Source organism: Pelodiscus sinensis, chromosome 1, assembly GCF_049634645.1.
Source record: "Pelodiscus sinensis isolate JC-2024 chromosome 1, ASM4963464v1, whole genome shotgun sequence".
NCBI classification, from domain to species: domain Eukaryota; kingdom Metazoa; phylum Chordata; order Testudines; family Trionychidae; genus Pelodiscus; species Pelodiscus sinensis.
The window spans coordinates 317,270,920-317,283,753 of NC_134711.1; positions in this window are offsets into that span (position 1 = coordinate 317,270,920).

Consider the following 12,834-nt stretch of genomic DNA (forward strand, 5'->3'; position numbering starts at 1 on the left):
TTTATTTATGTTGGAAATAAGCCAGGACACTCTGGATGCAGGTGAAAACAAGCAGAGGATTTATTATACATCAGCTGATGGAGTGACACGCAGGGGTTACCCTGGTGAACACTGGTTAATTAACACAATACAATAGATTATATAGTCAGCAGGTGGACGGAGGAAAAATGATTTGATAAGTCTAGCAGCAAGACGAAATGAGCACATAAGCCAATAGAACTACTCAAGATTACATAATATCTTGCCCATTGCAAAGTAACAGCTCGTTAATTAATATACAGGTGGTTATTGTTCAAATGCCAAAACATGTCAGCAAAACAGTAATAACATTTTAGTCTCCATAGATGATGATGTTGCTATAGGAGGCGGGTATGGCCTTGAGTTGGTGCAGCACTTGGTTCTCAGGCTTATTATCTAGGAGTGAAGCAAGACAGTTTAAGCAAATGTTATGAATGTTATCTCAAGCAAAATGTGTTACGTTACCAACTGAGACCCAGTTCGAGTGTTTTAGAACGTGGTTGCTATGGTGCCCAGGGTCTTTTACTGTCTGCAGTTCTTATCCTGACTGTGGTGTTCCCAGGCCTTAATCCTAGAATGGAGTTATGCTGTTTAGAGGCCTACTAGCACATTTAGGGCTGCCTCAGTTTACCCTACAATTTACCAGCACTGAGGCCACGGAGCCTTGCAGGTCCCTTTGGCTCTGGTTAGCCAGTCATAGCAAAAGGAGCTGTGGCTGCTGCTTCCCATGGCTCCCTTTGGCTGCAAACAGCAAATCGGATCCAATGGGAGCCACGAGGCTTTGTGGCTGCGGCACCAGTAAATAAACACACCAGGGTAGCCAGTTAGCAGTTTTCTCAAAGTGGTTTCATGGACCATTTTGAGTATCACTGCTTTAGACGTCTACTCACAAATTCAAGGAATAACAGGACTAAGCAGTCAGAATTGGGAGTACTAATAGACAAGTCATAACTGAGCTTAAGTGGCATCTCAGATACTTGATGGGATAAATCTCATAACTGCAGTATTGGCATAGAGGGGTACATCTTGTTCAGGAAGAGCATGTAGGAATAAAAGGGAGGTGGTGTTGTATTGTACACTTGTTCTGAGTTCCAGAAAGAGGCAAGAGGCAGACCAGCTGAAAGTCTCTGGGTAAAGACGAAGTGGGGAAAACACATCCAAACCAGGAGGAGGAGGGAGTTGAGGCATTTCTAGAACAAATAAAACAAATATCCAGACCCTTATAGTAATGAGGGACTTTACCTACCTAGACATCAGTGGGAAAAGTAATATGATAAAACACAAAATATCCAATAAGTTCTTGGAATGTCATGGGGACAATGCTTTGTTTCAGAAACTGAAGGAAGTAACCCAGGGCATAGGCATTTAAGAATTGATTCTGACCAACAGGGAGGAGATGGTTGTGAACCTGTAGGTAGAGGACTATTTGGGAGAAAGTGATTATGAATAAGGCTGTGAATCATTCATTCATGAATAAGGCTGTGAATCACAGAAATCATGAAACAAAAAACAGGACTATGTAGCACTTTAAAGACTAACAAGATGGTTTATTAGGTGATGAGCTTCCGTGGGCCACCTCCTCAGATCAAATAGTGGAAGAAAATTGACACAACCATATATACCAAAGGATACAATCAAAAAAATGAACACATATGAAAAGGACAAATCAAATTTCATGTGTTCATTTTTTTTATTGTATCCTTTGGTATATATGGTTGTGCCAATTTTCTTCCACTATTTGATCTGAGGAAGTGGGTCTGGCCCACGAAAGCTCATCACCTAATAAACCATCTTGTTAGTCTTTAAAGTTCTACATAGTCCTGTTTTTTGTTTCAGCTACACGAGACTAACACGGCTACATTTCTATCACAGAAATCATGGATTCTGTGACTTTCTGGGACCTTTGTGACTTCCACAGTAGTTGGCGTGGTACATCTCAGGGCATCCCTGGGGCCAGATGCTGTGCTGGAGCATTGGTTGGAGAGCAGTCAGGGTACCCTGGGCAGTTCACCCACCTGGAGTGGAAGTAGTAGTGGCACCCTAGCCTGCTCTCAGAGCAGTGGAGTCTGCTGGAGTGCTGCCTTTCCCCAGCACCTAAAATTTATTTAGGGCCATTTTTAGTAAAAGTCATAGACAGGTGACAGGTCATCTTAACCATAGTTCTCTCCAGCAAAGTGACAGAGTCCCTGTGTGCCTAACTGGTCATCAACAGTTTATGGAATTTGCTTTGGTCACAAGGATGTCACAATAGTGCTTGTGTAAGTTTAACTGGAAGTTCTGGTTGACAGACTGAGAGGCCATCTATCTCTCAGTACTGGAGCTAGTTGGAGAAAGGATTGAGAGAAGGTGTAGAGGAAAGACTAAACCATGAATACATTTGTGAGTGAACAGGAGGTAATTGATAGAGGTAAGGGTCACTATTGTATTTTTTATATCCAACCTGTATCCACACATACACATTCAAGAGCATGGGTGCATAGAAACGTGTAATAGTCTCCATTTATATGACCAGATCCTTAGCTGCTGTAAATCCAGTGAGCCTCTACTGACTTCCCTTTTAATTGACTTGAGTTGAAGGACTGGCCTACAGCCTCTGAACCTGGAAACTTTCCTGACAACCTGTGTCACTATTGGATGTTATGGGGAAGGTCTTCTTTCCTTTCTCCAGTTGTTTTATGTTTAATATGGGTCCTTATTTTATGACTTCTGCATCCTTGGAGCCAAAATCTAGTGGTGCAAAGCATCAGAGATGGGAGAAATTAGAAGAGAAAACACAGAAGGACTTCTCTTCTAGCTGACTGTGTCTAGACTACAAAGTTCTATCAATTTTTCTTTTGAAAGAGGCTTTTCTGACAGTTGGCCCGTCTACACTGGGCCAAATGTCAGAAAAAAAGCCCCTTTCAGAACATCCCTTCTTCCTCGTAGAACGAGGTTTACTGAGATGCTGAAAAAACATGTCTGCTTTTCCAATATTTTTTTGGAAAAGCAGACGCATTCCTCGGACGTGGCAGAGCTTTTCTGGGATATCTCTGGTATCCTGGAAAAACTCTGCAGTCTAGATGTACCTGCTGTCTACTTAAGATATTAAGTGGATAGCTAGCATATTAAATGGAGGATAACAAAGCGTTTCTTAGCAACACTAGTGCTCTTAATCCTTCACCATTACTATTGCAACTGTATGGGCAATGTAAGTTACAGTTCTGATTCCATCTGCATCTGGGTGTTGGAATCGAAGGGTAAGGATGGGTAATCGCCTAATCTTGAGCAATCTTTCATGGGAAGGGTAAATTCTGATCAATTCCTCCTCCATGCCTTGGAATGCTGTTACAATGGAGACAGATAAATATGGCATTTCAGATTTCTTGTTAAATATTAAGTCTCCAGGAGAATTTCTGCTGAGAGACACATGGGAGATAAAATCCTGATTTTATTAATACATCAACTATTTCACAGTTTCATAGCGTTTAAGGCTGGTAGGTCATTAGATCATGTACTTTAATCTTCTGTATGTCACAAACCATTACGTTTCACCTAGCAACCCTATGCTGAAACCAAAACTTGTCTTGGACTAAAAATTGTCACTCTTGAAGGGTATGTCAACACAGCAGTGTTAATTTGGAATAACTGATGTTATTGCAAAATAACATAGTCCGCATCTACCCAGCAAGCCATTATTTCAACATAATGTCAAATAATGTCAAGCTGGAGGACTTCTTTCTCCGACTCCTATAACCCGCATTTTATGGGGAGTAAGGGAAGTAGGAGGAAGAGTGCTCTTTCCCCGACTTCCTGCTGTGTAGACAGCGCCAAAAGCCGAAATAAACTATTTCAACTTAAGCTGCACAATTGATAGCTCAAGTTGTGTAGCTTATTTCTGCTTTAGCCCTGCTGTGTAGATGTGCCCAAGGCCTAGGAGACTAAGATGCTGTGTGCTGCAGACAGAGGATAGGAGAAACTGAAATGCTACCAATGCCTGAGGCCTTTGCAATGGTAGAGAAATGATTAGGTCAGAAAAGCCCTGATGATCCTGGTGGTTGATCAGTGCCCCATACTCCCGAAGAAGACAAATTCCCAACCTCCCAAACAATAATCCCTGCTAGTCTGACCCAGGGAAAATTACTCCCCACCCTCAGATCTGGAGATCAATTGCATTCTGACCAATGTTCTCTCCAATTCTACGTGTAGAATACATTTTATGTGCATTGAGGCATGTACGGATGTGTACAACCATTAGAAACACATGTCTGCCACCCAAGTGCTCAGTTTACAGGTAACACTGATCCTGACTATGTGAGCAAGACTTACCAAGACTTAATCTCTGAGGCTTCACATAAAGGTATGGGGCAATCACCCTACCCATGGAAAACACCTAGCTAGATAATTTCATGGAGGTTAGGTCCATAAAAGGCCAGGGGATAAAATGGTGTCCTTGGCCTGTGTTTGTCAGAGGCTGGAGAGGGATGGCAGGAGATAAATCGCTTGATCATTGTCTTCGGTCCACCCTCTCTGGGGCACCTGGTGCTGGCCACTGTCGGCAGACAGGATACTGGGCTAGATGGACCTTTGGTCTGACCCAGTACGGCCGTTCTTATGTTCTTATGTTGTGCATTGGGGGAAAATCATTTAGGGTCTCTAGAGGCAACTGGACAAATACCTACTCCATGTGTCTTCTCTGCAAGTATTTAAGTTACCGTAAAATAAAACTGAAGCCTTTTTTCAAAACAGAGTGCATAAAGTTTGACTTCTAAATTCATACAGTGGGGTCTTTAAAAAGTGGCTTGATTTTCAAGAGATACTGAACCCCTAGAAGTTCTTTGCACCATCCATAGGTAATTCTGGGTGCTCAGCACTTTTGGAAATGACACCCTGACTAAGCAAAACACTTCAGCATGTGTTTAACTTTAGATTTATTTGTTGGCATTGAGTTAGGCATGTGATTAATTTGTTGAATCAGGATGTAGGCGTGTTAATATGGATTTAGGAGTTTTAGTTTAGGCACCCAGTTTTAAAAATCTTGGCTATAAATTATTCTGTGTGCTATCAAAATGCCTAAATTAATAGTAAAGGTGGAAAAGATTATTTTATGTGGGGATCTTATTTAAAAGGAGCAGCTTTTCCTTATTATAATCCGTCCCCCCACAATAGCTCTGCAAACAGACATGGTCACCATGAGGGAAGAAAAGGATTTGCATGATACCCAGGTCCACTTATCACCATGTCTGGTCTCCTACAGAGTCTTTACTAGATAGTGAATTAAAGACACAAGCACTGAATCCCAACATCAATGATAACCAGCAGAATCCTTTCCTTTAATTTCAGCTGTTTACAGCGAGGTTGTTTTCCTCCTGGACCATATGGATGATCAAGATAAGGCCTCTGTTGCCCTTCAGATTGTCAAGATAGCTGAGACCAAACTGGCTGTCGTTGTGACTGTTCTGCTAGAAAAACTTCAGCAGGATGAGGTAGGGCAGTTTCATCAAATCACATCTGTTTTCCATGTTTCCACTCCAAATTCTGTTTGACTTCATGGAAGTAATTCAATACAGAACTTGGCTCAGCCCACCTTCAGTGTAATCAGTATTTACCCTTCTGTCTTCATGCAAAACTCATCCTGCAAAATTCTGTTACAGATCAGGATGATATAATAAAGAGACACTCAGAGGAGCACTGTCCTTTTGTACACACTGGAGTACATGGGCTGTATATTATAAAAGTGCACTGTAGGGGTATCTATAATCTCTTATAGCAGTATTTTGTCCTCCTTTAGCATCTTCATCCAAAAACCTCAAAGCACTTACCTACTTACTCATGAATTAGGTTTTACAGCACCTTTGGGAGAGTGATAAACATCCCCATTTACTGATGGGCTGTGTCATGGGGAATTAAATAACTTGCTCAACACCACATAGTGAGTTAGTAGAAGAATGGTGAATAAAACCCATGTGAACTGACTCTCTGCTCTAAACCCAAGACAACACTTCTTAATTATAATGACATATGATTGGGCTATAGCTTTGAAGGGTTCTTAAATAATCCAAAGCCCTTTTTCTTTTATTAATACTCGCATCCAGCAAAGTCCATTTCTCTATTAAGGGTCAACACAGAAGGATTTTAGTTTCAAGTACCAGGAAGCCAAGACAAGCAGTTCATTTCTGGCTCGCTTGAATAGTGTGGGGCTCTTGTATTCATAAGTTATCAATTATGATTTTCAATTAAAAATCCTCCTTACATTTAAAAATGAATGGAAAGAGGCAGAGCCTCTCCCCACTAGAGCAGTAATAATAGCAGTTTGCAGCAGCATCCTTTAAAAGCACAACCACTGGAATGTGTAGCCAACCATTGGCTTTGAACATTCCAAAGTGCTTTATGACCTTAGCAGGCAGTTCACACCTTCAGCTGCCTGAATTCAGAGTTATAGACTCACAGGAGACAGATGGGAAAGGCTTGTTGGATCATCCAATTTCCCAGCAGTGCCTTTTTCATTTTTTTGGGCCAAACCAATTTTAAAAGCTCCTAGTGACTGGGTTTCCACCACTTTCCAATGAAGACTATGTAATAACCTGATAGATGTCTTATAGCTGGGGCATTTTTCCTGATGTTAAAGTCTAAATTTTATGTCTCTGATACTGCCCCCTGCTGTGCAATGTACGTGCTGCAGGGTAAGAAACACTGACTCCTAAGCATCCTCACTCCACAGTGCATGCTATGCAGCAAGGAGGTGGTGGCTGGCTGGAGTAGGCAGTCACGGTTGTGCTGACTCTGTGGAGGAGAGCTGACCTGATCTGAGCCCAGGGGAGTCCAGTTGTTTTCCCACTGTGATGTGATTCGATTTATTTTAGATCCAAGAGAAACCAGGACACTCCAGGGATACTTAACCACTTTCTTATTTATTGCAAGCTTTAAGCAGTTATTACAGTTGTTTAAGTTTTACAAGCCTTAAAAACAATTACTACACAATTTAAACCTTAAATGCCATACATTCTAAAGCAATAATATAGTGCAAAGCAATGCAAAAGCAATTAATAAAAGAGCTACTATAATACAATAATAAAGACTAGTTCACTTACACTTCACCCGTATGCCACCTACAGTAGCAGGCAGGAGGTCATGGTTCCTTTTCTTCCCATGCATTGGAACACCATGCACTGGATCACCGGTGTGAAGGGCCTATTTACTTCTAGTTACATCGAGCAGTACCTGTGGGTCAATCCTGCTCATTCCCTCCCACTGATTGTTCTTACTAAGCCCATTTTATAGCAAAGCGAGACTTGGTTGTTCTAATAATATTTACCAATTGATTACGTATTGTGTAGGATATGTAACATGCCCAATACCCTATCTGGAGTACATCCTGTCACTCAGGATGTTGCTGCTATGTGCATAGTTGACAGTTGTATGGCTGCATCTGTAATTTGTGGTTATCAGAAACAGAAGTATCTGTACAAGATTGCTTGCCATGTGTTCTTGACATAGTCTCACGTACCATGCTTCATCTGCATTGTTATGCAAAACATTCCTTCCTCTCACAGCTTCTCCCATGACCTTGCCTGCATGCTTATGTGCACCAGACTTGAGACAGGCCTGGGTTTTGCTTGTTAGAGATCTGCACGTGTTAAAGGGAGACATGGCCATTTATTGTCAAGGCAGGCTCCCCTACACCCACCCAACCTCACCCTGATGCATGAGGTCAGATCCCATAGAGGTTGCAGGTCTCTATTTAAAAGTCAGTTCTGCTGGCCTCCCTGCACTTTTTAAAATTTTCTCCTGAATTACTTCCAATCTGTTGATCTTTTCTGGGGAATGTGGTGCCAAAAAAGTGAAATAAACCAGAAGCAGTCACACCTCAGATGAACAATGAGAAACTTCCTGCTTTATGACAAGATTCCTGTATGTAACAAACCCAACCCAGATGGCTGACTTTTTTTTTCACTGTCACTCCAGGTCACTTGTTGTTTCCCACTTTTCTCCCTCTCATTATGTCAGTTATATTGACCCCCTCTCTAGGTGCGCTAGTTTGCAGTTCTCTGAAATCAGTCTTGTTCTGCTCAGGTTTCTAATTTCTCTGTGCCCCTCTTTATTATTTCTCTGTCACAACTCATACCTTCAACTCCTCCATATTTAGTATCATCTGTGAATTTCAACTTTGATGGACCCCATAAAAGAGACCTTCAAATGTGCGACTGTCAATGTAGAGGTAACTCCTGAGCTAATTTTCCCTAAAAGCTGCAGAAGATTTACTGCAGGAGTTGGGTATTTTATAATTGTATTTACAAATTCTGTCTGGAATAGATAAAAAAGGGCAAGATGCTAATAATAACAACAACAACAATAACAATAATAATAACAATAACAATAATAATAAACAAAATTAGATAAGGGGGCAGTGCAGGGCCCTTATTCTGATTAAAAAATTTGTAAATTGCTCAGCTTCTTCTGAAGTGCTGCTAGCTGGGGTGATTGTGGAGGGCATAGCAAGTTTTACACAAATGAAGACTAGGGGTTACTTGAGTGAGTATGCAGGCTGTGGAATCAGTGTGGTCTAGTGGAGAGGACTCCAGATAGTGAATCAGAAGACCTGAATTATTTTCCTGGCTATTGATCTGCTCTTTTAGCCTGGGCTAGTTGTTTCATGTTTAGATTGTAAACTCTTTTGGGCAGAAGCTTATTAGCGTAAGTGTTACTATATTGTGTTACTATATTAGCTTATAGCATTACTATATTGTCATCAAGGAAACATTTTCCCCAATTGTTCTTTTATGTTTTGTCCCCAGAAAAACAGAGTAGACATGTACTGTATCCTGGAGAAAGTATTTCAGCAGGATGGCCAGGTCCTAGAGAGAAGGCTACTGAGAAAAATAATAACACTTGCCTCAAACCACATGAGAGAGACTCAGGTAAGTTAGACTAACGGAAGTGTTGGAGCATAAGCTTTTGTGGTCAAAGACCCACTTCACTGCTTTTGCAGATTCAGACTAACACGGCTACCTCTCTGATACTCAGGTAAGTTAGTTTTCCCTATATGCTAATGACAGGAATGAAAGCTTAAACTAATTAAAACATTTTTTGTAAACTATATACTGAAACTCCAGGATTGATGACTGCTAGGGGCCCACAGATCCCCACACCGTCCTCCAGAAATCCCAGGTCCTAAGCAGCATGTGACTAGTTTCATCTTGTTCAAGTTACACATGTGCTTATGTGCTTTTTAAGGTCAGGATATTGTGACATATATCAGATGCAGAGAGGCCTACCGTTTCTTAACAAGCAAGTTTTTTGTGAAGTCTACTAGGGATTTCATTATTGATACTGATTTTCTGTGGAAGGTGCTCTGATAGTATGGTGTTAAGCAGCAGGATGAAACCTTAAAACAGAATCTGAGCTATTTCCAAAAGTAGCAGTATTTGGATTTAGGGTATAGTTTATTCAGGAAAATTCTCTGAATATCTTGAAGCTGCCCACCTCCTCTGAGGGAAAAATATCATGTCACTATGATAGCCAATCATCCACCACAAATAGCTAATAGCGAATAGTCTAAGTAGCTTGCAAACAACTGAAAGGCTGACAAGTGTTTAGCCAAACAATTCAATGATTATTTATGACTAATGATTCTGTTCACAGAAAGTTGGGTGGAAAACAGAAATAAAAACTTGATTCATTTGAGCAGCATTGGCTGGTGTAGTTGGCTTTAATCACTTCAGTCTCTCTCTTTTTGTATTTTTTAAGGAAGCAACAAATGAACTAAAAGTGGCAGCGAGCAACACATTAGTGGCTCTGGCACGCTGCTATTTCAATGAGGTGATGTATGAGCTTCAATGTCATCTGAAACCACTGGAGCTGTCTGACGAGTTCACTTTGATTACACTGGGCAACCTATCATCAGCCTATAGTATGTCAACTTCCATCTTTTGTTTCAAAGTTATTGTCTTCCATTTAAGGATAGAGGTTCACGCTCTGTACAGCTACACAAAGTGCTATCTGGGGGGTATGAGATGAACTGCTGTGGCTGGTTCCAGTTGCTAGACCATGAGCTATCCACACCAAGGTGCAAGCTCTTATGCCCCATTTGAAGTTCTTAAAGGACAGGATTGAGGAAAATCAGGTCTAGTGGAGCTCTTCTCCATTCCATTTCTCATCCCTCCCCAGTGCTCTCTCTCCTACTCTGGGAGAGGATTGGGCATCTGGCACAGCTGCACATTGGTGGAGAATGCTCCTCCTCAGAGTAAATCCCCCACTGATTTTTTACTGCTGCCTTATCATTTGTGTACGCAGCACAAAATGACCTAGGAGCCCATAGCATCCGACCCAGCGGTGTTTCTAAATGCGATAGTAAGAAGGCAGATAACAGTCAATTGTCTGTCTTCCTTTTCTTCTGGTCCTTCTTTTCAGCACTCAAGTGCATTCCTTTTGTGGGAATGACTCTGTACAGCATGAGCTCCATGCGGATGTTAGTCGACGAGAGCAGGCTGAGGCAAGCATTTTGTGGTGGTAAGTGCCAGCACTTATTGTAGATGTCCAAAATGGATATTTAGGGGCCTTGGTACAGAGTTAAGTGACTGACCGTTTACAAACAGGCTCTGAACTGGATTGTACCAGGGGCTGAGTCCTCATGCTCCTCTGGCACTCAGTGGAGTTGAGAGTGCTCCTTACTTTGCTGGAGGTGCTGAACATTTGTAAGTTCAGGCCCTTTATGACTTGTGGATACCTTAAAAATAAACAAAAGCTGATGCTGCCCATGTGCCAGGAAACTCCTGGGGGAGAATGTGCAGGCAACAGACTGAATTACATTTAAAAATTTCCCGTTTTCCACCCCTCCACCCATTCCTCCTCTTTAGTTTCTTAATTATCATCTCCTTTCACCCTCTTTCTCTGTCCTCTGGTCTTCTCCACTTCTCTCTTCCTTTGCTTTTTAGTTGATGCTCAAGTAAGGCCACGTCTACACTATGCAGAAGATCAATGCTGCTGCTGCAGTTGATCACCAGGGTCCAAATAAGCAGGTCTAGTGAAGACCCACTAATTCGAACTGAGTGGGTGCTCCCGTTGGCACCGGTAGTCCTGCTTCTCATGAGGAATAACACTCCTGTCAACCTTCCACTGTGTGGACAGTCTGAAAACACTATTTAAGATACGTCAACTCCAGCTACATAATTAACATAGCTGGAGTTGCGTACCTTAAGTCAGCTTTCCCCTTTAGTGTAGATCAGGCCTAAGGAACTAATCCTGCACCTTTGAGATAAATGGGAATTTTGCCATCAGCTTCATAGAACATAGGATTGAGCCTTAATTTTCCTTTCAAGGGCAGTGGGTGCATCTAATTTTAGGGCAAAATGCTGTTAAATCTCAGTATTGCTAATAGGAGTTAGGGGCACTGAACATCTTTCAGACAAACTGTAACCCAATAGGAAATCATACAGTTTTAGGGCTAAATAAGCAATAACTGCAGAGGACATGAATCATTCAGAAAACAGCTGGTCAAATATTTTGGTTTTTTTATTATATTTTTCATATTTTTTTACAATTTGATGGAATATTAAACTGAAAAATGTCAATGACAGTTTTAATCAGGATGTGTTCAGTGTTTTTGTGCAGCTAAAAAGGTGGCTGAAATTTGTTGATTTTTGAAACATGTGAATGATCTTTGTAATTTGAAATTTTGAAAAAAACAAGAGTAAACACTTTTAATTTAATTTAAACTACCTTTTCAATCAGCTCTAATTAAGAGGTAACAAGGGAGAAAAAATATGTTTTCAAATGATGGGAATTAAAAAGGTCTTTTTTCCTTCCATGCAGTTCTGGAAAAATGGTCAAGGGCAGTAAATGTATATTTTAGTAACTGGGAAAAGTGCCCATTTCCCAGAATGGGTAAATCTCAATTCTGTGATGAAATTCTTCCCCTCTATCGTCATGTGACAAGCAAATGGACCACATGTGAAGATTTGGAGGTGAGAATTGTAGGCTTTCTAACCCTTGATAAGAAATTGTATTGTTAAATTCTCTGTGTATGGCATTCTTTGTGATGATGGAGTTCAATGGCAGGTTCTTTGGGATAGAACAGAGTATGATGTAAAACATTTAAAAAAGATTATAATGTCACAAGCTCATGGAAATTCTGTCTGTACATAGTATACATAGATTCCAGTTTTGTCACCTGACATGCAGATGAATATAGGAGAATGGGCTAAATTCATTCCTGGCAGATGTCTATTCAGTTCCAGTAGAGTTACAGCAGGAATGAGTTGGTTTAGTGTGCATACTAATCTTGGGAAATATCCCACTTGGGAAAGTTGTGAGGTGCAGTAGAATATAATTCTGAAACCAACACCATAGCTGTGTCTAGACTGGAAAAACTTGCCAGCTGTCTACACTGGCTGCTTGAATTTCCGGAAAAGCACTGACGATCTCATGTAAGATCGTCAGTGCTTTTCCGGAAATACTATGCTGCTCCCGTTCAGGCAAAAGTCCTTTTCCGAAAGACTTTTGCGCAAAAGGGCCAGTGTAGACAGCACAGTAGTGTTTTCCGCAAAAAAAGCCCCGATCGCAAAAATGGCGATTGGGGCTTTTTTGCGGAAAAGCGTGTCTAGATTGGCCACGGACGCTTTTCCGCAAAAAGTGCTTTTGCGGAAAAGCATCCTGCCAATCTAGACGTGCTTTTCCGAAAATGCTTTTAACGGAAAACTTTTCCGTTAAAAGCATTTTCGGAAAATCATGCCAGTGTAGAAGAAGCCCATGAGTCTTAATTCTTTACCAGGAAATATTGAGATAGGGCTGTTTCAACAGTGGAAAAGGGAAATTGCACTCATCAGAAGTAAAAAAGATGGG